Here is a 25521-nt window from a genome sequence, read left to right on the forward strand (position 1 = left end):
ACTGTATATTTTATGTTACTCTTTGTTCAGTTATTCCACAGTTTCCACAGATATTTGGTTACTTTTTTAGTCTTTTTTCTTTTGACTCTTCAGTACGGAGAGTTTCTATTGTTACATGCGCAAGAGTTCAGAGATCCTCCCCTCTGCCATATCCAGGCCTCCAATGAGCCCATCCAAAGCATTCTTAATTTTTATTATACTGTTTATGATTTTTAGTATTTCTTCTTTGATTCTTTCTTAAATCCCAATCTCTGTAATTATATTATACCTTTGTTCTTGTATTTTGTTTACTTTTTTTCATATTGATAACATTTTTTAAATTATAGTCTGATGATTCCAATATTCCTAACATATCTTACTTTGGTTCTCACACTTGTTTACTATCTTAAAAACTGTGGTTTTGTCCTGTACTATGCCTTGTAATTTCTGTGTTGAAAGAACTGGCATGTGTGAGGCATTGGGTTTGATCCTCAGCATCACATGGAAATGGATAAATAAAATAAAGGTATTGTGTCCATCTACAATTAAAAACAATTTAAAAAGAAAGAAAGGTGGGCATGATATACAGTATAAAAGGAATTGTAACAAATAGGTCTATTCAATGGTGTGGACAGGGAGGAGAAGCATTCCATAGTTCTACCAATCAATCTCAGTCCTTGAATGAGCTGTGTCTCTTAGCTGTGAGCTTCACAAATGCTTCTCAGTTTTGTTTCTCCACCACCTTAGGTATGACAAGATGGTTCAAGGTGACTTCAGTTGGTTATTTTTCTTCATCAATGTTAGCCACTTATATAATCCCAGTAAGTTTAGGCTCTGGTAAAATAGTTTCTTCTGCAAGACTTTTTGAGAACAGAATCCTATTTTTCAAGGTGGGATTCCCCGTGCCCCTTCCTACTCCAAGCAGCAAGAGGGAATTACTGTGAGCATCTAGTAGAACTCCAAGAAATTAAACTAAAAAAGAAAAGAAAGAAACAAAAATGTAATGGTCCTCTATAACTTTGTTCCCAGAGTTTCAACACTTAGAAATGTTCTCAGTGAGTCTCTAGTAATTTTTAAGTTATGCTTTAAGTTTTCCTACCCCAATGCTGGTTTTCATAGAGGCTTCTGCTCCAGTGAGTTATGATTCTGTGTGTCTGCCTGTCTTTCACTTCAATTCTGGGAGCAGCAGTTTGACCTGCCTTCTCACTCTCTGACAGATCTCAGGATTGTTGATTTTTCAGTTTGTTCTGCTTTTTATTTTGAATAGCCACCCATAAGCTTCTTACACACTAGACATGAAAAAATCCGAGTGGAATTTTTTGATGAAAGATAACTTTGGAGATGTAGAAGCTCTCTGGGATGGAGCGATAAGCCAGCCACAAACAGAATATGTCCAGGGACTGCTATGGAGATTTGAAATGGTCTAGTCTTTCTAAGTGTAACTCTGACACAGATGAGGTAGATTCTCAGATGGTAGCTGGGAGAATTGGGGAAACCTGGCTAAAAGACAGTCTATGTATGAATTAATCATGTTTAAGGGTCATTATGGGAGGTTCTCAGACAGCAATGTTTCAGTTCGATTCTGAAACATCTGCAGGGATTTTTACCAGATTGATTGTTTGTCTTTTTTGCAGGTTTTATTGAGAGCCTTTCAGTAGCACAATATCAGCTGCTGAGCCTGCATCATCCTGGCATTTCTCATATGCCACGGGGTTTATATTGCCAGACTCCATATTGATCTACTTTATCTGGTTTACCTTTATAGAGCATTTCACATCTTTGTTGATAACACTAACTGAGTGGCTGCAGGACTGAAGGACGGCTCACAGTATATTGCAATGAGGGTTGTAAAGTGTCTTTAGAATGCAGCAAAACTGACAAGAAGAAGAGTTTATGATTCTGAATGCATTGACAGTAGGCCATTAAGATGATTATCTAAACTATACAGAGTCTATTTAGTCTGAATCTAATCTAAAAATTTCTCAGATACTGTCTCAGTCATACTGTATGGTGTGACATTTCAGAATGCATTCCCTTTAATAAAAACATGCTGTAGTACTTTTTTTGTTGTTGCTATGGTTAATAAAGTTTGAAATCCCTTTGGGTGGTATTCTCCTGTTTTACTAGGTAGGCTGCAAATTTTTTCCCTTCACTAGATTTTGAACTATATTTGTCAGCTTTATTCAGCTGTTATCAAACAGATATATCTATTTTGATTTTTAACTCTAAAATTTTATTTATCTGTTTATTTAGCCCATTATTAATATTTATTTGTATTGCAATTCATATAACTCATGACCTTGACCTTATAAATGTCAATCTTCTATACTATTATTTCAATATTTGCATGTATGAATATATGCCATTTAAAAATATGAATACATTACTATATGAATTTTTTAGCTATAACTAAGAGTCAAATAATCTATAGAACTTGTTTTTATTTAGATTACAAGGAATTTGAACTCTTATAGCTATTTATTTTATGACAACCAATCATACTGCTAAATGTGTTCATCAGCTTTTCATTACTGTGACAAAATACCTGAGGTAATTAGTTTGAAAGAAGGAAAGATTCACTAAGTCTCTTAGTTTTGAAGATTTCAGTTCATGGTTGACTGGTTTCATTGATTTTGAGCTTGGGCAAGGCAGTAAATCATGGCAGGAACCTATGGCAGAGTAAGCTTATCACCTTATGGCATTTGGGAATCAAAGAGAAAGGAAGAGGAGGGGCCAGGATCCCAATATCCTGTCAAGGGCATGTCCCCTTGACCTAAATTCTTTTTGTTAGTCCCCATCTCCTAATCATCCTATTACCTTCAAATATTATCAAGAACAAAAACTAAGCCTTCACCACATAGGTCTTTAGGGGACACTTATCAAATACATATTCAATTTTAGAGATAGTCTTTTAACTTTCCTCATTAGAAAATAATTTTCTTTTTTTCTTTCCTTGACTACACTACCCTATCTGAGCCACACACTGTTTCTGTCCTCTTTTTCTCAGAATATTTACTTACTAATTTTTGTTTAAAAATGAGAAGGTATGACAATAAAAATATCATTTACATGTGTTCTATCAAAAGTATGCTTTTCTACAATCATGCTTTCTCTGAAAGAAATACAGATGCTCCTGAACTTATGATGAGAACAACAAGGTTACTTACTAATAAATCTATCATAAGTCCAAAATACCATAAATCAGAATGCATTTATTGTATGTAACCTACTCAATAGCATAGCTTAATGACATAGGACACTGTAGAGTTCCAAATGTTCACCCTCCTGATTATATGGCTGACAGGAAGCTGTGGCTTGAAGCTGTGATTACTCAATACCACAAAATAATTTTCTACTTCATATCAGTAGCTGAGGAAAAGATCAAAATCCAAAGTATAGTTTCTACAGAATTCATACCATGTTCACACCATTCTACTGTAAAAAAAAAATCATAAGTCAAACTTTTGCAAACCACATACATCTGTATTCTCTTTGCTTACTTAGTCCTCTGTGTATGTAACATTAATTAAAGTTCACATTCCCTAGCCCACATTTCTTCTTTTCTATTTTCTTTCTTCTCATTTTTTTGGGGGGGCGTTGGGGGAGAAGTGGTGGTACTGGGGATGAACTCAGAGGCACTCGACCACTGAACCACATCCCCAGGCTTATTTTGTATTTTATTTAGAGACAGCCTCTAAGTTGCTTAGTGCCTAGCAGTTGATGAGGCTGACTTCGAACTCATGATCCTCCTGCCTCTGCCTCCTGAGCAGCTGGGATTAATAGCATGCACCACTGTGCCTGGCTCTTCTCATGTCTGAACAATCTTATAATGTAGATAATATTTTTCTAAACTGGTCCTCGAATTGTCATTTCATTTTCATTATCCAACCATTTATCTTTATTTTTTCTGTTCTTAATCGCGGCCTTACTTTTCACTAACCTGTCAGATTCTTCTCTTGGGAACTCCCTAGATGTCAGTATTTATAGTCTTCTTCTCTTTTTTGATGCTCCAGAGAAGCCTTTTCCAGACACCTGACTGCCTGTTATGAGGCTGGCTGCCAGCATGCTAGGGATGAGTAGGAACAGAATGCTGGGGCCACATTATTCAGCATCATGAAACCTTTGATTTTAGACATTACTCTTTCTTTCCCAGTGGGTGGTGTTTGCTCTCAACCTTCTTGCATTTTTTAAAAATCTTCTATAGGGTAAAAATATCTTTTATCTGGAAGGAGTGAGGTCAGTTGACATGCTGCGTGTGAAATGATTCAGGGATTCTTAAAATGCCTTTTATTCAATTCTCTTTATGTAGTCTCATACTCCTTAGTGTGGCCCATTAATAAGTTTTTTTTTTATGGTACAGGTGTTCTATGATCTAATTTCTATTGTTTTGTGTCTTTTCATAAAAGCAGGATGAGGATTTCCTGGATTATATAATTTTCTCTTCTATTACCTTATAATGTTATGTTTTTAAAAAAATGCATTTGATATAATTTTGGGGCAGGTTCAGTATGGATAGGAGTAAATATATTTGATTTATCTGCCATGTTTCACAATAACCCTTCACACAATTTTCTTTTGTTTTTGAGTGTTTTTTGAAATAATATATTTTTAAATGTTCTTTCATTATGCAGAAAATTAAATAAATATTTATTTTAAAATATTTTATTAAAGTATTTTGAAATCTTTTAAGAGTAGAGTTACTTACTCTAATAATAAGTTTAAGAGGAGTGATATGTAAAGTGCTATGCATTTTTAAACATTTAAAACACAGAGAAAGTAAGCAATAAAATTAGTTATTGTCACTCAGAGTAAGCACAGTTAATATGTGCCCACAAGTAATAAGTGTTTTGCTTTTCTAATGTAACTTTTAAGCTAATGGAATATATAAATAATCAAATTCATACAATCAGCACTGTCAATTTACAATGTATAATAAAAACTTTTCTGAGAAAGATAATTCAATGATGTTGTTTTAATAAATATGCATTATTCTACTACACCAATATACCAATAAACATGTATGTTTATTATATATTTATATTGGACATTTCAGAAGGTTTCCAAAGTTATACTGTGAAGATCATTCTTCAATTCAAGAAACACTGTTCATCTCAGTTGACAATTAATACTAGAAACAATTATTGTCAGAAAGATTAATTTGCAAAACTAAAATCAAATTATATTTGGAATTCAGTCTGCAAGTCATATTTCTTTAGTTCAAATAACTACATATGTTTAATAAATCAATGTAGTCATCTACAAGTATGTTTTTCCATTAGTTCATCTCACTGGCTTCAGAAAGAAACTATTTTGCATGTAATTAGGGCACAAAGGGAACATTATAGTATTTCTCTACAAGTTCTGTAGACAATTCCTTAGAAAATTAACTGGGCTTAAGTCATTTTGATTTTTGATATAAAATTTTACAGACACCATGGGAAACGAATTCATGTATTGTAGTAGAAAATTGCTTCCTAAAGAAAATTTTGGTTTTGCTTTCTCCTATTCTGATGAATTTCTCAGGGCTGTTTAACAAATTGAACATCCAAATTAGAATCTCAATTTTTTTAATAACTGACTATTTTTTTTAAACTTTTTTGATGTTGTTTTAAGTATGAGAATCTATCCTCAAACCACCATATAAAATACCACTGAGAACACCAGTGAAACCACAATTTGCAAAATTTAAACATCTATTCTCTAAGAAATCTGATTGATAGAAATAATATTGATGAAAGATTATTGGGCAAAATACAGTATCTCTGGCTTTTTGGAGTAGTATAAATGATATTCTATAAATATTATTATTTGATCACATCAATTCACTAAAAAATTTAACCGTGGGGGTAAGCATTAATATTCCCCTTTAGCAACAAGGAAAGGCCACATAAAATCATATCTGGATTACAATATAAAATTTTAATGCACTGTTTAACAAACCATTTAGTATTCCATATATATTAACCACATATGAGAATTTTTAAAAACAATTAAGTGCTATGAATTCTCATTAAAAATGTCTTGAAAAGATATCTTGAATGTTTTATTGAGTGCCCTATCTCCAATTCTTAACATAATATATTCTATATATATATATATATATATATATACACACACACACACACACACACACACACACACACACAGAAATGAATTATTGGTAGGTTGCATTTTTGTTTGACAGTTGTTTCAGTCATAATTTCATAAATAAAGATATAGGCAAATAAGCTTTTAATATTATTGAAGGACAGGGATTAGGGAGGAGAAAAAATGATAACTTTAAAAATTATGCAAGTCTTGAAATTATGGTAGAGGCAGATTATTTTCACTTAAATCTCAAAACTGTTTTTATAATTTTTACTCACTAACTCTCATAAGTATCTCTACAATTTTATAGCATCTGAAAAAACTAATGATTGGGCTCATTAGAATATCTTTATTATTTAGTAACTGTTTATAACTTGTTTTCATACATAGTTTTGTAATATTTTGTTGTACTCATTTGAAATTCTCTACTCTTTTAAAGTATGTTATGCTAGACCTTTTTTTTTTTTTTTTGGAATAATTTCTAAACTCTGAATTCCTTCCCGAAAATCAATTTAAAGAATAAACGACAGTGAAAAAGATAGCTACTAATGCATATTTTACTATTATTTTTTTCACTTGAGAAAGGTAAAAAAGTAGCTAAAGATATATTAAATAGTTGTGGGACAGCCTCAGCCAGGCAACATTTTTTTTTAGTATTATTAAAAGCTACATAATTCTCTTAAGTACAGAAGTTAAACATAATGGGAGAGATTTTAGTTTGTGAAGACCATATCAATGTTTGTAACTTCTTCATCTTGCCATATGTATATATTTTTTTCAGAATGCGTCACTGATTTGAATAGGCAATTATGTGTATGGATCCATGGTGGGATATGGTAAATAGCTCTAAAAGAGCCTAAATTTAAAATAGCTTGTGGCTTAATGTCTTATCTAAAACATTAATCCATCTGTTCAAATTAAGTCAATGTATGTTTTAGGAAAATAAACTATAAGTAAATAAAACTGAATAATAAAATAAAGGCAACGTTCTCTCGGGGATAAATATGTTTTTGATATAAAAACTACTCTGCTTTTTGTGGGAGGGCCTATAGAATATTTCTATGGCTTTCCACATTGGGATAAACAAGTCATGATAACTTGGTTTGAATTACTTTAAATTTTATTACTTTTTAAATAGGACATACATATATACAAATATTTACTTTTATAACACATTTTATGTAAATCTTAGAAGTAACCAGCAGCATGCATTGTAATGTCTGATACTTTTCCTACACAATGACTGGGCAATTGCCACATGACAGAGCAGGTGACAGTAGAAGGAGTTAAGTCAGAGTGGGGAACATTTGGAAGAACCTGCTATTTCTTTGTGCTATGCTGGGTCACTCAAATGAAATAAATGTAGTCATTGTCTAACTTGTGTAGCCTCTCACAAATTATCCTTTAAAAGTTGAAGTTACACATACGATTCATTTTGCAAACCTGAAAGGATTCTAAGTTGCCATGTTGCATAACTGCTGCCGGATATAACACTTTTTCTTCAAATATATCATTTTAGAGGATAAAATTTTGAAGGAGACATAACTAGAGTGTGAGTTTGGATATTTGACTGGTATCTTGATAAATATGTATTCTCACAAGTGGGCTAAGGGCACAGAGAAATGAGTAAGCACATTTTTAGAGAATTTTTCTCTTGCTGTCTAGAACTCTGCCTCCCGATTGTCTTCATTCTCATAACACTAATTAAGTCAGTCTCTCTCTCTCTCTCTCTCTCTCTCTCTCTCTCTCTCTCTCTCCCCCCCCCCACCGCCCCTCCATCTCTCTTTTCCTAACATATACTGTGTAGCTTACACATATATGTATATAGAACCTTTTATCCTTTGGATAAATACTGAACGTTTCCTATTCCCTGTAGTTCTGTTCTTGGTCATTTCATGTCCTCACTTTCCTCATTGAGGGGGCTTTCATCATCGCCTGTGCCACTCAATACTATTTGTACTTATAACACCTAAAGCTTGATCTGTGGAATCTGTATTTCTCCTATTCCAGCACATTGTCTCATGAATGCTCTGCAGATAATATCAAGTTAAAAATGGGCCATCATATCAGTTTCTTTTACCAAGAATCTTCCTAGTTGTACTTTAATTGTATAATCAGCTATTCATTACCTTAAGGAAAAAAAAAACTCTTAAAAATACATCAGTGCTAAAGTTGTAAAACTTACTGTTAAATATGTTGTAAGTCTAAAATATTCTTGAAGAATTCTTTCACTCTCACCATCTCTTAACCCTTTAATTGATCCCTTTTATTTCTTAATAATCTCAACCTCACTGTCTTACTGATCTTTGTGATCTCATTAGTTTTTTAATCCATCTACAGTATCACTGCCAGAATTTTCATTGCAAAACACCAAATAGAATCATCATTTTTTCCAGCTTCATGTATTTCCATTTTTCAAAATTCAAAAAAATCTCCACAACACAGTCTGAGTTATTATCTTCTATATATCTTCACATCCTAAAATATAACCACGATGCATCAATGATAGTTTTCTCAGACATGCTATGATGTATGTACCTAAAAAGTTATTTTTGTTTTGTTGGACTATTTCTTTAAATTTCATAAATCTGAGAGGTACATCTGATTTGAATTTGATACATCTTCAAACTTCAATCCATGTGTAGATATCCTCTGATCGGGCTGTGAATGTCTCCAAGTTTCAAAGTTGATTATAATCATATGCTTATGGTGGTTAAAATGACTACTTCGTGAGCAGCTGGAGTACAAGATCCACTTTTAAATCATGTTTGTATGTCCTCTGTGCCCAGTGTTTGGCCCTTAATACATATTAGTCATTTGAAAAACTGAGCTTATGATTTTTCCAGTTGAAATGGAAAAACAATATCAAGCATATTTCCAGAAGTGATAAAGAATGTCCTTGGGGTCCTAACCAACATTCTACCTATCAACAAAATGGGCTGTAATGTCCCAAGGCAAACTCTTACAGAGCACTCACTGCATAGCTTCGGAATTACTCAGATTGATATTAGCTTCTATTATGGAGCACATTTGGGGAGTTCTATGGCAGGAAATATACAGAGAACTAAATTCTCGCCTATTCATTGTGTGCAACTCAGTGATAACTGGACTGTTAGAAAAAGAACATTTTTTTTGTGGTTTCTGACTAAGCTTTCTGAGTAGTTTTTGTGCTGTTTTAAAGTAATTTAACTCTAGGGAGGGAACAGCAATCATCAAGCTTGTATCAAAATTAATAGGCTCCGTATTGATCAGACAGAGCTCTTTACTTCACATTCTTGCTAGAGTCAAATGTAACATTTCTTCACTTCTACCATTGATCATCTTTGGGGACCATCATCCACAGATGTGTGAGTTACAAAATGTTATTTATCTCATTCACATCAAGGAAAAGGGCAGAATCATATGTTAGATAATTGAACACAGTGTGGACTGTCCCTGTTCAGATTATGACATAAACAATAGTTCTTGAGGAATAATAAAGAGTTAAGCATAAAAAGAATGAAAGATACAACAACTAGCAATGTATCATTTATGCCTACAATAATTTAATTTTAACTATCATAATTTTTGTTTATTTCTAAATACAGTAATAAAAGCCATAAATTGAACTTCTTAGTTATAAATCTGCAATACTAATATTTACATTTTTGTAAAAATGCCATATTATTTTTTTCCATGTCCTTTTGTGCATTTACTGGACTCTCAAAAACTTCCACCAATAAATCTCATGGGGTGTCTGGGCACTTTCTTTGGATTTCCCACCATCTCCTCACTACCCTAGCACCAAAGGGCTGTGGATATGACATCTCCTCCCTATGTCAAGAGCAGCATCTATGTGTATGATTTTATAACACTATCTCCATATATTTGTGGAATAAGTTATTCTGTATATTTTATTTCCTTGCTTTTAAAGCAGATGTTTATTTTTTCATACAATAATGAAGATGAGAGAAAAACAAAGCATTACTCAGTTTCCCTTATAGTTCTCTTATATAATATTTTTTTAAAAGAGAGAGTGAGAGAGGAGAGAGATACAGAGAGAGAGAATTTTTAATATTTATTTTATTTTTTTAGTTCTCGGCGGACACAACATCTTTGTTGGTATATGGTGCTGAGGATTGAACCCAGGCCGCACGCATGCCAGAAGAGCGCGCCACCCCCTGAGCCACATTCCCAGCCCCTCTCTTATATAATATTTTCCCGAGGTCAGGCCCAGCAACCTGCGGAGTGACAGAGCTGCCTCACGTGCCTGCAGGGTAGGTGGACCTGCGACCCACCAGCAGAACAGGTCCAGCGGCCTGCTGAGGGGCAGGCCCGCCCCCTCCCCCAGTGCCTGCAAGGTCAGGCCCAGCAACCTGCGGAGTGACAGAGCTGCCCCACGCGCCTGCAGGGTAGGCGGACCTGCGACCCACCAGCAGAAAAGGTCCAGCGGCCTGCTGAGGGACAGGCCCGCCCCGTCCCCCCGTGCCTGGAAGGTAGGCGGAACTGTGACCACCGGAAGATCAGGCCCAGTGGCCTGTTGAGGGGCGGAGCCGCCCCCTCCCCCCGCACCTGCAAGGTAGGCAGACCTACGACCCACCAGCAGGTCAGGCCCAGCAACCTGCAGAGTGACAGAGCTGCCCCATGCGCCTGCAGGGTAGGTGGACCTGCGACCCACCAGCAGAACAGGTCCAGTGGCAGGCCCGACCCCTCCCCTAGTGCCTGCAAGGTAGGCAGAACTGTGACCACTGGCAGATCAGGCCCAGCGGCCTGCTGAGGGGCGGAGCCACCCCCTCCCCCCGCACCTGCAAGGTAGGAGGACCTGCGACCCACCGGCATGTCAGGCCCAGCAACCCGTGCAGTGACAGAGCTGCCCCAGGCGCCTGCAGGGTAGGCGGACCTGCGACCGACTGGCAGAGCAGACCTAGTGGCCCGCCAGCGTGGTAGACAGATCACCCCAATTGGAGAAGGATCACAGCCACTACCTGCCCTGCAAGGGAGAATTTTCAACTATACAAGAGGAATATAAATAAATAGAGGGAAAATTTCAAAAACACAACAGTTTCACCAAGCAGAAAGAAACGCGAACAGTATGAAAAGACAAGGAAAGAAAGGACCACAAGCAATGCAGGTCAACTCAACTCTAGAAGAGGTAATAGCTGCAACAGATGGAATGTCAGATAAAGAATTCAGGATATACATGCTTCAGATGATCTGGAGTCTCAAGGAAGACATGAGACAGCAAAATCAGACAATGAAAGATCACTTTGACAATGAATTACATAAACAAATCCAAGAAGCAAAAGATCAATTACACAGGGAGATAGAGGTAATAAAAAACAAACAAATAGAAATCCTAGAAATGCAGGAAGCAATAAACCAACTTAAAAACTCAATTGAGAATACTACCAGCAGAGTAGATCACTTAGAAGATAGAACATCAGACAATGAAGACAAAGTATTTCAACTTGAAAAGAACATAGACAGCTCAGCAAGACTGCTAAGAAACCATGAGCAGAACATCCAAGAAATATGGGATAACATTAAAAGACCAAACTTAAGAGTCATTGGGATACAGGAAGGCACAGAGCTCTAAACCACAGGAATAAACAATCTATTCAATGAAATAATACGAGAAAACTTCCCAGACTTGAAGAATGAGACAGAATCCCAAATCCTAGAAGCCTACAGGACGCCGAATATGCAAAATCATAAGAGATCCACATCTAGACACATTATAATGAAGATGCCCAACATACAGACTAAGGAGAGAATTTTAAAAGCTACAAGAGAAAGAAAGCAGATTACATTTAGGGGTAAACCAATCAGGATAACAGCTGATCTCTCAACACAGACTCTGAAAGCTAGAAGATCCTGGAATAACATATTTCAAACACTGAAAGAAAATGGGTTCCAACCAAGAATCGTGTATCCGGCGAAATTAAGCTTCAGGATGGAAGATGAAATTAAAACCTTCCACGATAAACAAAAGTTAAAAGAATTCGCAGCTAGAAAACCATCTCTTCAAAAAATCCTTGGCAAAACCTTACAGGAAGAGGAAATGGAAAATAACAATGAAAACCAACAGTGGGAGGTAGGACAGTAAAGGGGGGAAAGTAATCAAAGAGGAAAACAAATCAGGTTTAGTAACATTAATAAACAAATATGGCTGGAAGAACAAACCATATCTCAATAATAACCCTAAATGTTAATGGCTTAAACTCACCAATTAAGAGACGCAGGCTAGTTGAATGGATCACAAAACAAGACCCAACAATATGCTGCCTACAGGAGACGCATTTGATAGGAAAAGATATACATAGACTGAAGGTGAAAGGTTGGGAAAAATCATACCACTCATATGGACTGCGGAAACAAGCAGGAGTGTCCATACTCATATCTGATAAAATAGATTTCAAGCCAAAGTTAATCAAAAGGGATAAAGAGGGACACTACATACTGCTCAAGGGAACCATACACCAACAAGACATAACAATCATAAATATATATGCCCCAAACAACGGTGCTGCTATGTTCATCAAGCAAACTCTTCTCAAGTTCAAGAGTCTAATAGACCACCATACAATAATCATGGGAGACTTCAACACACCTCTCTCACCACTGGACAGATCTTCCAAACAAAAGTTAAATAAGGAAACTATAGAACTCAATAACACAATTAACAACCTAGACTTAATTGACATATATAGAATATACCACCCAACATCAAGCAGTTACACTTTTTTCTCGGCAGCACATGGATCCTTCTCAAAAATAGATCATATATTATGTCACAGGGCAACTCTTAGACAATATAAAGGAGTAGAGATAATACCATGCATCTTATCTGATCATAATGGAATGAAACTGAAAATCAACTATAAAAGAAGGAAGGAAAAATCATGCATCACTTGGAGAATGAACAATAGGTTACTAAAAACCATCAATGGTTTTTAGAAGACATCAAGGAGGAAATTTAAAAATTCTTAGAGTTAAAGGAAAACACAGACACAACATATCGGAATCAATGGGACACATTGAAAGCAGTTCTAAGAGGAAAATTCATTGCTTGGAGTTCATTCCTTAAAAAAAGAAAAAAACAACAAATAAATGATCTCATACTTCATCTCAAAATCCTAGAAAAAGAAGAGCAAAACAACAGCAAAAGAAGTAGAAGGCAAGAAATAATTAAAATCAGAGCTGAAATTAATGAAATCGAAACAAAAGAAACAATTGAAAAAATTGACAAAACTAAAAGTTGGTTCTTTGAAAAAATAAATAAGATTGACAGACCCTTAGCCATGCTGACAAAGAGAAGAAGAGAGAGAACTCAAATTACTAGCATACGGGATGAAAAAGGCAATATCACAACAGACACTTCAGAAATACAGAAGATAATCAGAAATTATTTTGAATCCTTATACTCCAATAAAATAGAAGATAGTGAAGGCATCGATAAATTTCTTAAGTCATATGATCTGCCCAGATTGAGTCAGGAGGATATAGACAACCTAAACAGACCAATATCAATTGAGGAAATAGAAGAAACCATCAAAAGATTACCATCTAAGAAAAGCCCAGGACCGGATGGGTATACAGCAGAGTTTTACAAAACCTTTAAAGAGAAACTAATACCAATACTTTTCAAGCTATTTCAGGAAATAGAAAAAGAGGGAGAACTTCCAAATTCATTCTACGAGGCCAACATCTCCCTGATTCTGAAACCAGACAAAGACACTTCAAAGAACGAAAACTACAGACCAATATCTCTAATGAACCTAGATGCAAAAGTCCTCAATAAAATTCTGGCGAATCGGATACAAAAACATATAAAAAAAAAAATTGTGCACCATGATCAAGTAGGATTCATCCCTGGTATGCAAGGTTGGTTCAATATACGGAAATCAATAAATGTTATTCACCACATCAATAGACTTAATAATAAGAACCATATGATCATCTCGATAGATGCGGAAAAAGCATTCGACAAAGTACAGCATCCCTTTATGTTCAAAACTCTCGAAAAACTAGGGATAACAGGAACATACCTCAACATTGTAAAAGCAATCTATGCTAAGCCTCAGGCTAGAATCATTCTGAATGGAGAAAAATTGAAGGCATTCCCTCTAAAATCTGGAACAAGACAGGGATGCCCTCTCTCACCACTTCTGTTCAACATAGTTCTCGAAACACTGGCCAGAGCAATTAGACAGACTACAGAAATTAAAGGCATAAAAATAGGAAAAGAAGAACTTAAATTATCACTATTTGCAGATGACATGATTCTATACCTAGCAGACCCAAAAGGGTCTACAAAGAAACTATTAGAGCTAATAAATGATATCAGCAAAGTGGCAGGATATGAAATCAACACGCATAAATCAAATGCATTCCTGTATATCAGCAACAAATCCTCTGAAATCGAAATGAGGACAACCACTGCATTCACAATATCCTCAAAAATAATAAAATACTTGGGAATCAACCTAACAAAAGAGGTGAAAGAGTTATACAATGAAAACTACAGAACCCTAAAGAGAGAACTTGAAGAAGATCTTAGAAGATGGAAAAATGTACACTGTTCATGGATAGGCAAAACTAACATCATCAAAATGGTGATATTACCCAAAGTTCTCTATAGGTTTAATGCAATGCCAATGAAAATTCCAATGGCATTTCTTGTAGAAATAGAGAAAGCAATCATGAAATTCATATGGAAAAATAAAGACCCAGAATAGCAAAAACAATGCTAAGCAGGAAGTGTGAATCAGGTGGTATAGCGATACCAGACTTCAAACTATACTACAGAGCAATAGTAACAAAAACAGCATGGTACTGGTACCAAAACAGGCGGGTGGACCAATGGTACAGAATAGAGGACACAGTAACCAACCCACAAAACTACAACTTTCTTATATTTGATAAAGGGGCTAAAAGCATGAAATGGAGGAAGGATAGCATCTTCAACAAATGGTGCTGGGAAAACTGGAAATCCATATGCAACAAAATGAAACTGAATCCCTTTCTCTCGCCATGCACAAAAGTTAACTCAAAATGGATCAAGGAGCTTGATATCAAATCAGAGACACAGCATCTGATAGAAGAAAAAGTTGGCTACGGCCTACATACTGTGGGGTCAGGCTCCAAATTCCTCAATAGGACACCCATAGCACAAGAGTTAACATCTAGAATCAACAAATGGGACTTACTCAAACTAAAAAGTTTTTTCTCAGTAAAAGAAACAATAAGAGAGGTAAATAGGGAGCCTACATCATGGGAACAAATCTTTACTCCTCACACTTCAGATAGAGCCCTAATATCCAGAGTATACAAAGAACTCAAAAAATTAGACAATAAGATAACAAATAACCCAATCAACAAATGGGCCAAGGACCTGAACAGACACTTCTCAGAGGAGGACATACAATCCATCAACAAGTACATGGAAAAATGCTCACCATCTCTAGCAGTCAGAGAAATGCAAATCAAAACCACCCTAAGATACCATCTCACTCCAGTAAGATTGGCAGCCATTATGAAGTCAAACAACAACAAGTACTGGCGAGGATGTGGGGAAAAGGGTACACTTGTACATTGTTGATGGGACTGCAAATTGGTGCAGCCAATTTGGAAAGCAGTATGGAGATTTCTTGGAAAGCTGGGAATGGAACCACCATTTGACCCAGCTATTCCCCTTCTCGGTCTATTCCCTAAAGACCTAAAAAGAGCATGCTACAGGGACACTGCTACATCGATGTTCATAGCAGCACAATTCACAATAGCAAGACTGTGGAACCAACCTAGTTGCCCTTCAATAGACAAATGGATAAAAAAAATGTGGCATTTATACACAATGGAGTATTACTCTGCACTAAAAAATGACAAAATCATAGAATTTGGAGGGAAATGGATGGCATTAGAGCAGATTATGCTAAGTGAAGCTAGCCAAGCCCTAAAAAACAAATGCCAAATGTCTTCTTTGATATAAGGAGAGTAACTAAGAACAGATTAGGGAAGAAGAGCATGAGAAGAAGATTAACATTAAACAGGGATAAGAGGTGGGAGGGAAAGGGAGAGAGAAGGGAAATTGCATGGAAATGGAAGGAGACCCTTATACAAAATTACATACAAGAGGAAGTGAGGGGAAAGGGAAAAATAATACAAGGGGGAGGAATGAATTACAGTAGGGGGGTACAGAGAGAAGAGGGGAGGGGGGGAGGGGTGATAGTAGAGGATAGGAAATGCAGCAGAATACAACAGACATGAGTATGTCAATATGTAAATCAACGGAAGCGTAACTGATGTGATTCTGCAATCTGTATACGGGGTAAAAATGGGAGTTCATAACCCACTTGAATCAAAGTGTGAAATATGATATATCAAGAACTATGTAATGTTTTGAACAACCAACAATAAAAAAATAAATAAATAAAAATATTTTCCCAAGGTTTTTGAGTATGAAATGACTTTTAGTTGTTAGATTTAGATCAATAATCTTATGGCAAAAACAAAGAATTCGATCCACAGGAGAAAAAAATAATAAGCAAAAATGGAAGACAAGAAAGAGTACAAACATATGTAGAATAAATTGTCTAGTGTGGGATTGAAAACGGCAAATCCATTCAAGACTTACCATATTTAATAATGATAGTGATTTTTCTGGGTTAGAATGTTAGAATTCCATCTCAACATTATATGATGATGTTCATTTGACCAAATTTAATATAAATATTGTATTTTTCATTTTATTTATTAAATGTATTAGTTCATAAGTTAGAACATTTTAGTCCATATTATGCTTACAGCGTAAAATCGATGTGTCATTAAGGTAAATGTATATGACTCTCCCTCCAGATGAAAGTTGGTGTATATATGTATGTGTACATATGTATGCATGTGTATAGATATACATATATATATATATCTATATACATAGATATACATATATATTTATACACATACATATGTGTGTAGAAATATATATGTATATAATATTTATATAAATATATTATTTAAGCTATGTAATACCAAGAAACAGAAACTGGATTCACTTTTCTAATTTTCCTATGGAACCAAACTAGTTTTCAACTTGTTCCTAAACACAAGAGAAATACAAAATCATGTAAGGATGTGTTAATTTGTAACTTAAAAATTGATATAGTTATTGACACTATGGATATTAATGTTCACAATGCACAAAAGATATAGTGCAATATTTATTGCACTATTATAAAATATAAGAATCTCTGTATGGTAATTTGGGGAATTTAGTTTGCATTCTAAGAATAGTACTACCATCTGTGTTTCTCTTATTGAAGGGGCAAACCAATTTATACCCACTTCCATTTTCACTAGCCATGTTTTCCTGTTTATGCTTTGCAATCAGCATAAACTGAAGATTATACTTTAGGTAATTTCTGTAATAAATAATTTTACATTACAAGGAGTAATGTTTATATACTTAACCACATTTAAAAGCATACATTTAATAATCCTGTCTTTAAAGGACTCTTGTTTTCTTTTCAATAAAAGAAAAGCCCTATTGATCATCTATCATTGTATTTTTCACTTATACATACCCCCTCCTCCACCAACTCTAATTCCCATTTATAGGCTTATTTTGCTTCTGTTCATTTGCTAGCATTGAAAAACATTCTCCAAAGAATAAATGGGAATTGAGATTGGAGTGATAAATGGGAAGTAGGATCAGAAAGTAGTTGAAAGAATTTTAGAATTTAAAATTCCTAAAAGCAATTTTGACATTTTGGTGATGCATTTAATACTGATAGTTTAAATGTGTTTATTTAAGTTGCTTTGTGGACAAAAAAAAATGAAGGAGCCAAAACTGGTGAAGATTGTTTTAGCAATCTGAATCAGAATTGATTTTGACCTGACCAATGAGGCAGAAGTCATCAAGAATCTGCATAATTTCAGAGACTCATATGGAAGAGAGTGAGAAAGGGGGAAATAATTGATGAAGCCTGGGTTTCCACCTTGCTAACTTCATGGATAATGGTAGTATGTACAGAGTTTGAGAGTGAAGAAAAAATAGTTGTGTTAAGAAAAAAATGACTTGAAATATTTTACCCTAATTTGTATTGCTTCCGAAATAGATGCTGAGAAAAGATTTAAATTCAAGTAGTTTCTTTAGAAGAAGATTTGGGGAAATACTGGGAGGAGAGGAGAAAGTGAAGCAGGGAAACGAGTTCATCAATAAACTACTTGTTATGCAATAAGAAAGATATCAAATAAGTGTCTACATCTAGTGGAAAACTGAGGTTTGATCTTGCAGAGAAATTTTAGTGTTTTTCAAGTGTAAAAACTGCGTACTAGTGTTATTTGAATTGGGAGAAAAGGAAGTTGGGGTATTTATAGATCACATAGCTAGTGTATTTATAGAAGACTTCTTCCTGGGGATGTTAATTCCCTTCCGCTTCTGGCATTCATGCAGGTGACAGAGTGGATTTGAGACACTAGAGAAAGTCCTATTATGGCAGTTGCAAGTGGAGCCAAGGTGCAGTAGAAGGGCTTGGGGAGAAGATATTTGTGGGTCAAAGAGCATTTTCTACTGAATGGTCTAAAAAAGAGAAAAGTAGTAATTTGAAATTCAGAAGAATTTTTTTTTTTTGGAGAAAAAAATAAGAGAAGCTTTTAAGAAAAATAAAAACATAGTACTGAATTCTTAGAATTCAAGAGGGGTATGAACAAAAAAGACCCAGTAGATAGATAAATTTGTTGCTTATGACTTTACATGAAAACTTTCAGAGTAGTAGTAGAGAGTTCATACTTTATAAAATGCTTTCCTAATTGTGTCCTTCCAGTTATAGTTTATTAATTCATTCATTTGCTTACTTATTTATTATCGATTGACATCCCCATCATTACTATAGCTTACCAAGTTTCAGTTTGGTTCTATTTTTGCACATAAGGGAGGGTCATGTTTCTCTAATTGCTTTGTCCAATTAAATGAGAAGCAGTGAATTGGCATGAATCTTCTGTAACCAACAGTGTTATTGCAGATTGCAAATTCTTCTTTGGCTCAGTGGTAAATAGACATTTGAATAATTCTCCCTATTCCACAGCTCATTTTTAACTATAAGTCTCTTAAAATAAAGGTATATAACTATGGTCAATTCAGTATATCCTCCATCAATATCTCAAATTTTGAAGATGCATCTCCCATTGTCTTCCCCTATTCTTTCCTCATTTTCATTTTTTCAAAAAAAAAATTATTTTCTAATTATTAATTTTTTTCTCATCATTTTTAAATAGATTTAAGCATAAGGTAAATCTCCAGGTTTTTTTCAGTAAAACTGATGGGTTTTTTTCAATAGAGAGGAAATATGTATTTGGTATATGGTTCTGGAACTTCCATCTTAACATTTGGTGGCCCATTTCTTTGAGTCTCTGGTGAGCATATCAGATGTAAATGTCAGGGATCACAAGCTGAGCAAATGGCTTACATCACAAATCAGGAAGAAGAATGAAACTGAGAATCTGGGGTCACAAATTCTCTTTTGAGAGAACGCTACGATCTAAGGAAATTCCATAAGGTTCCACCACTTAAAAGTCTGCAACACCTTACAATACTGCTGCTCTGGGGCTAATCCTTTACACATGCACCATTGGGAGGACACTTATTCAAACCATAGTATTATGCCCCTTGTCCTCAAAAGTTCATCTTGCAATGCAAAGTGTTAAGAGTTCAAAACATTTCTAAAAAGTTCAAGTTCAAAGTCACATCTGAGACTCAAGGCATATTCAAATGTAAAAACTGTTACATACCTTTTTAAATTATGTAGTTTCAAGACACAATGATGGGACAGGCACAGAGTAACCACTCTTATTTTATAAGACAGAAACAGGCAAAAATAAAGAAGTGATTGGTCCAAAGCAAGACTGAAACCCATTAGGAAAAACATTAACTCTTAAATTTCCATTTCTGGCTTTCAGAGAACATTGTAATATGACGTGGGTCCCCAAAGGCTTGGCCAATCCTGCTTGAATAGCTTTACTGTTTGCAGCTCTTGAGGCTACTCTCTCAGGCTGGTATTGCATGCTGCCTTTCAGTCTTCCTCAATAGGAATTGCATGCTGCTGATACTTTCACCTTTCTGGGGTCTCCACTGCAACTTTATTGCAACAACTCCATTGCATATTTCAGCACTGGCACTGAAGCTTCTCTGCAGGGAATTCCATCCCTTAGCACATTTCCTGGTCTGCTACATTGCCCTTTGAAATCTCATGTGAAGCTGTGATGATCCCATAACTCTTTTATTCTGCATGCCTGCAAAATTAGCAGCACGTGGATGACTCCCAGGTCTCTCACCAGCATAAGCTGCACCTAGGCCCACTTGAACCATGGCTGCAGCCCCTGACAGCTTTTCTGGGTGAACAGAGGTAAATTAATCCCAGAGGCCTAGACTTACAGGCTCATTCTTTCATTCTTGAAAAAATCTTGTCCCAGAAAATCTTTGAAACAAATTTGCATTTCTACACTTCTTAGCTGGTGATAGGAACTGAAGTTTTGTGGATTTCTAAGATGCCCTAGAGGCATCTTTCCTATTCCCCTAATTCAAAGCACTGAACATTTCTTTCTTTCTTTCTTTTTTTAATCAGTGTTAATCTTTTAAGCAACTACATCTTCCTTAGCCACACCATTACGTGCATGCAAAGTTTTCAAATCTCTCCACTCTACCCCTTTTTGCTCTTTCTTCTCATTGTAAATTTGACTAAAGACAGCCAGTAATTCCCATGTCAGTCAGAATGCTTTGCTGCCTTGAAATTTCCTTCACCAAACTAGTTCATCCCTCTTCAAGTTTAACCTCTTAAAAAATCCAAGTTCATAGACAAGATGTATCCCAATTTTGCTATGGTGTAACAAGAGTGGGCTTTCCTTTAATTTCTGATAGAATCCTCATTTCCATCTGAAACTTCATCATCATGGATTTTACCATGTACATTTCTATGAGCATTCATTTGAGCTTCCAGCAGAATTGCCCATTAAGCTCTTTTTACTTTGGTTATAAGATTTCTCTAGCCCGCTCCTCCACAGTCTTCCAGATTTCTCCCGTAAATGATTCCAAACGCTCCTCTATCATAAAATCTTCATCAAATACTTTACTAAATATGACTAATTCTTCTTTTGAGATTCTCTCAGATTCTTTTCATGCTACCTACCTTCACTTTAGGATATTTAATTTGTCCCATAGAGGAAGGTTTTTTTTTTTATTGAACTATGACAACAATAGATTTCATAGTGTTGTATTAACCACTTTATCACTTATAAATATATATTAAAGTTGTCATTATAAATATATTTTAAAGTTGTGTTATCTAGAATCTTTCTTTGAGAGATTTTATTTTTCTGATTTCTCCATTTTTTTTTAATATAGCACACATTTCAACAGGACAAATTAGTTTTCCCTCAATTATGTTTCTTGTTTTTTCTATTTAATTCTCCATATAATTGACACTCTAAATTTTAATGACAATTTCATTGATCATGAAGCCTACCCAAAGAATACCAACATATAAGCACGTTATATGTGCTACAACCACTGTTTTTGCCTAGAGTATAAGATACTTTAGAATTCTTCTCTAGTAGTTTAAGATCCTGTAAATTATTAACTTATGTTACTATAACAAAAACTCCAAATCAGTTGTTGTATCTTCTAAAGGCTGTACCCATCAGAGAATTTTTAAAAGGACTAGTCTTTTAAACAGTGTTGAATCAATTTTTTTATAATTTAATGAGTTATTACATTAAGACAATTATCTATATTTAACATATTATCTCATATATTTTATTTGCAGTAACGACATAAAGATGTGAAATGCAGCTTATTGCTGTCTTTTAAAACAGAGAACTGATGAAAAATAAATGTTTGGCTTAATGTTTCCATATAATTGCACTTATTTTCTATTTAACTTTAAATGCATAATTCATATTAAAGCATATTTTTCCTATTGTCTAATATATTCTTTATTTTAAATTAGATAAATTGGAAGATGAACTTATTTTTAGTAGTATTTAAAACACAAGTCATATTACAAGGAAATTATATCTCATATATTATTTTATATTCACATGGTAATTTGACATTGGGAATTAATATAAAGAATACAAGCAATAAAAATTTAATTTTGATTTTGCAAACAAAGTATATGGACTTTTTAAAGATTTATTTTATACACTTAATATATTATTTATTTTGCAAATTATCACTTTTCATATGTCATGATTAATTTTTTTAGGTAAAATTATTAAGAAATGAGGGTAACAAAAATAAATGAGGGATACTGAACCCTTGGGTTCAACAATTATTCAGTGCCATCTTTTTTTCCTAGAATGTTAATTCCATTGTTAATGTAATTGTGCTGAATATTTTTAGTAAATATTTATTCAGGGCTTATAATGTACAAGCTTGTCATAATTGTAATGCCTATAATACTGCAAGGCATATAGTAGGTACTAAAATAAGTATTTGTAGAATTTGCAATGAATTAATAAGCTAACATCAGTGATACAGAGATAAAACTTAAATGAAATAATAAATTATTTGCATTAATCTGTTCATTGATATAAGTCATAAAGTAAGTATTTATTGAGTGCCTATCACTTGTTTTATAAGAGCAAGAAGGACCTGGTAGACTACACACATTTCTCACTCATGTGAAGTTTTTATGCATTATGGCTTGGATCTTAAATAACCCCAAAGTCTCACGTGTCAAAGGCATGGTTCTTTGCTGGTGATACTATCAGCAGGGATGCAAACTTTAGAAGTGGAGCATATTTGGAGGAAGTAGATCACTGCAAGCATGCTTTTGAAGGGTAAATCGTTTCCCTGGCACCTTCTCTTGCTTTTTCTTTGCTTCCTGGCCACCACAAGGTAAGCAAAATTCTGCCACCACACACTTTCATTATGATATTTTTGCTTCGACTTAAAAGCCGTGAAATCAGCTGGCCACAGGAAGAAACTTCTGAAACTAAGAGCCAAGATAAAATTTTCCTCCTTTAATGTGGAGAGCACATGATCCATGGCCATTGGTTGATCCTGAGGTGTCAGCAAAGCCACGCCTGGGAACATTCCTTACCAGATGCAAGGATGTGTAAACAGCCTTGATGCTTTGTTCTGATGCCAACAGTTATCAGATGTTCTAGTACAATGGGTTTTCTGAGTACTGCAGGACAGCTGCCAAATATTCCCAACTTTGAAACCTTTAAGTGTGCAAACAAGCCTCTCGAGATATCACAGAACTTGAGCAATTTGCAGAGCTTCTATGGTTGAACTTCTTGGAAAATGAGATCCTAAATGTACATGAGCTAGTTCTGGGTCACTATTCTTCCATCAGAGGATACTGTTCCACCTGGTATCAGCTTTGCTTAAAAATACCTCTGTTTTTTGCTAATCTCCTGTCAACCCTCTTTGTGATCTTTTACTCTTACTGTGTAAGTTGCAGCATTTTAAGTTGTTTTTCTCAGTCAATTTGTCACAGCCATGGCAACTTGACTAAGAAAAAAATGTTAATGGGGGAGACAGAAAAAAAATGATTTTAAATATTTAAGTATAATTGCTGTAAATGGCATTAATCAAGTATTAGTAGACCGGATTAAAGAATGGCTTGGTAGAATTCAAATAGGTGTTTTCACGAAAGCCTTCACTGGTAATGGATAGAAAAAGCACTAAAACTGAAAATAAGAGAAGATAATGGTATTGACTTTTCAGTAAGTCAGACAAGTAGATTTTGTTTAAAGCATTCCTAAGTATTCCACGAAAGAATAAATTGATGTGGAGTTACTGAAGAAAAGTTTAGGAGCAAATTCGAGAAATAACCACTTTTATTGAAGCCTAACCTTTACCTCTTATTGTGTTTGATCTAGAGAAACATGAGATAAGTATGCATGTTCATATTTTATATATCAATTTTTATTATATTCAAAAATAATTCAGTACGTGTTATGTCAGTATTAAGTATCTCCCATTCTTGCTATTTATAGTAATTACCATTTCATGATAAATTAAAGGGGAAGAGACCAAATCATATTTCATATTAATATATTATTTTTAATTATTTGTCAAGCGATTCTTCAGGACAAATAGAAAAAAATGAAAGAAAAAATGCAAAGGCAAGAGTGCATATTGACAAAGATTTATTGCTTAGACAAACTTGAGTCAAGATTCTGAACATTCTCCTAGGCCTATCACAGCACTTCCTTATAAATCCAGTTTTTGTAAAAGAATCCTGCTAAATTGGTTTTGTAGGAAACCCACATGTTCTATTTATAATCATCTTCAATATATGATCATTTTCAGTACCTTGTCGGGTTGTTCATCTTCTAACATCCTACAGGTGATGTCTAATTACACTGCTCTGTCTTTGACAGAGTCAAAGTTCATTTTAATCAGAAGCACATCTTACCTTTGATGGTTCTTCTTAATAACTTTTTTTTCACAGACTATCACATTGTTCCTTGGCTATAAATTCCATGCCGTATTCAGGGTTGAGTCTATTGCAGAGGCTTCTGTATCTACTACAATGACCCTGAATAAAGTCTTCTTTACTGGGCTTTAGCAAGTATTATTGGATAATATTTTTTTTAGCAGTTATATAAGGATGTGACTCAACTAGGACCAGATTCATCATTAGACATCAGTTTCTGGATTCAGAAGCTGAGTTTATAGTTTTCTGTAACCATCAATCTTTGTTTTTCTGCTTTTAAGACATTATGTTTCCCTCATTAAAGGTCTCTTGAGTCACGCCACATAGGAGATTTCCTTCACTATCAAGTTTCAGCAGATGATTTGCATGGGTCTAATGAGTGGAAGGCATTCAAACAAGAAATTTGAATTACAGTCAAGGAATGAGGAATGTATCTTCTTTCCTTGAGCAAGATAAACTGCTAAGTCATTTATTAGAAATATATCTGAGTGGAAATCTGGGTCTCTACAAGTAGCTGAAGTGAAATGGGGAGTATAAAAAATGAAAGAGTTTAGGGGTTATGTATATCAAAGTTTGTGAAGAGGTGTTGTACACAGAACACTAAAGTCAGGAGAGCAGCAAACTAAATCATCACCGGAGCCAGAAAACACCTACAAATGGAGCACTAGTAATCATTTAGTTGTCTTGAGAGGCAAATTGGCATAAGCAAATTTGCATGCCCTTTTGTAATATAAACACCAGTCTCCTTAGCAGGACTTCTGAAATTATTTTTCAGGAACAGTTCTAGGGGAAACATCTGATACTAATTAATAGTATACATATCAAATACCTTTTGCTGACGATATGGAATGTTGAACATACCATTCTTTCTGCAGTGAAATATGGTGAAATTCTTGCCCAAGGGGAATCACAGTTCTTATTGCTGAGGCAGAGCTGTTAGCCAAGCTGTTTAGAGGAAGCTAGAACAACACAACATTTATCTGCCCTTTGACTGATTTAAATTTACAAGAACATTCTATTTGCTAAATATGAG

This window comes from Spermophilus citellus (assembly GCF_964194105.1).
Source record: "Spermophilus citellus genome assembly, chromosome: 1".
Lineage (NCBI taxonomy): Eukaryota > Metazoa > Chordata > Mammalia > Rodentia > Sciuridae > Spermophilus > Spermophilus citellus.